Raw genomic sequence first — 1,909 nt, 5'->3', positions numbered from 1 at the left:
CCACCACCACCACCACCACCACCACCATTATTATTATCATTATTATCACAACGATGTTGAAGCCGACGGCGGCGGCGGCGGCGGCGCTTGTAGTACAGCGAGCGGCAGTAACAAACAACACTATTAGTACACATTCAGCAGTAACACAATATGTTAGAAACAGCAGCCGAATTTCCCTCAACTGGCAGCTTATCTCTAGTAGAGTAGCCTACATTGTTTAATATGTCATATCAGACAATGCAATCCTAGATACACTATGACGGGTAAAAAAAAAAAGACGAGGTAACCATAGAAACCACTTTAAACAAGGTTAACAATCCAGTTTATCGGTTTAATGATGTTTTCTCACCGACAATGGTTCGTTGTGTCCTTGGGCAAGACTCTTCATTTCCCATTGCTCCAGTTTGCTTGCTTGCTTGCTTGCTTCATGCACTTACTTGCTCGATGAGGCTGGGGTCATTTCAGGTTAGTGGTCCCAGAGACGTTATCATGCGTAGCATCGATCCGAGTCTACCAGTGTGCTCTCCATCGGTGGCGGTCCCGCGCCAGCCCCTCTGCAACCTCCAAAGTGACGTCGAACTTCTGGATCTGGAGATCTTCCCCCAATCACGTCCAGCCTGCCATGAGGCCCTCTTCTGGCCCGTAGCTGTTGGGTGTAAACGAGAGTAAAGGACAGTTTTGTTCCTCCACGAGTCATTTAAACTCATAGCACCGGTTTCCATGGCGTATATATTCCCCACTTGGACGGGACGCCTTCACTTTACAAATAAACGCATGAAATTTTGGTACAATGTTGTTGGCACTCCGTCGCTTACGACGACGAGGGTTCCAGTTGATTCGATCAACGGAACAGCCTGCTCGAGAAATTAACGTGCAAGTGGCTGAGCACTCCACAGACACATATACCCTTAACGTAGTTCTCGGGGATATTCAGCGTGACACAATGTGACAAGGCTGACCCTTTGAATTACAGGCACAACAGAAACAGGAAGTAAGAGTGAGAGAAAGTTGTGGTGGAAGAGTACAGCAGGGTTCGCCACCATCCCCTGCCGGAGCCTCGTGGAGCTTTAGGTGTTTTCGCTCAATAAACACTCACAAGGCCCGGTCTGGGAATCAAAACCGCGATCCTATGACCGCGAGTCCGCTGCCCCAACCACTGGGCCATTGCGCCTCCACTTTGGTACAATATAAAGGACATAATGGAAATTAATATGCACAAGTCAAATTTTGCAACACCACTACATCACATATGAAAAATTACATCACTTAAATGGCAGCCATTTTCGGCTTTGCACGCCCTTGCTCTTTCCAAAATTTGCACCATAACACCCTCAAAAGTTTCAGACCCCACTTCTCTGATTTCTCTATTGATGTTCCCCTTCAGTTGCATCAGGGTCTCCGGTTTGCTGATACAAACACTCTCTTTCTGGTATCCATGACTGAGACCTTTTTGCGTCCGGCCATTCAAAGTAGACTTCTTAAGTATCTGTTTACTGGAATTACCAATTACATTGTCGATAAAAGAGAACTTGGCACTGCAAGGAACGGAACTCAATTCTTCAAAGGATGGAACTAAGCTCTGCAACAAACACAATGAAACACTCGTTAATTTAACAGTGTTTCTTCTGCCGTGTTTCTAACAGTGTTTCTTCTTTTGTCTTTTATCTTTTATTCTCTACAGACGACAATCGCCATGACCCGACCCAGGGCCTCGAGACTGGCGGGAAGGAGGGAGGAACGGAAGGAGGGACAGACGGAGGTATCCCTTAACTGGAGGCCTAGCTCGAATATTCGCAGCAGTGCAGACGTTGCTAAAAGCACATAACGGTGCCAGGTGGTGGCGTTGGTAGTAGCGGTATCGTTGTTGGTGGTGGTGGAGATGGTGGCGACAGTGTTGTTGTTGTTGTTG

The 1,909-nt window shown here is 47.1% G+C and overlaps 1 protein-coding gene across 3 annotated transcripts in view; it reads right to left on the bottom strand.

Moving 5' to 3' along the window:
- Positions 1 to 1,909, bottom strand: part of LOC106881169 (uncharacterized) — a 198,143-nt gene that overhangs the window by 35,043 nt on the left and 161,191 nt on the right. The window lies entirely within an intron of this gene.

This window comes from Octopus bimaculoides, chromosome 24 (genome assembly GCF_001194135.2).
Source record: "Octopus bimaculoides isolate UCB-OBI-ISO-001 chromosome 24, ASM119413v2, whole genome shotgun sequence".
NCBI classification, from domain to species: domain Eukaryota; kingdom Metazoa; phylum Mollusca; class Cephalopoda; order Octopoda; family Octopodidae; genus Octopus; species Octopus bimaculoides.
Note: the sequence above shows the minus strand (reverse complement) of the source record. Positions and strands in the feature narration are given on the sequence as shown.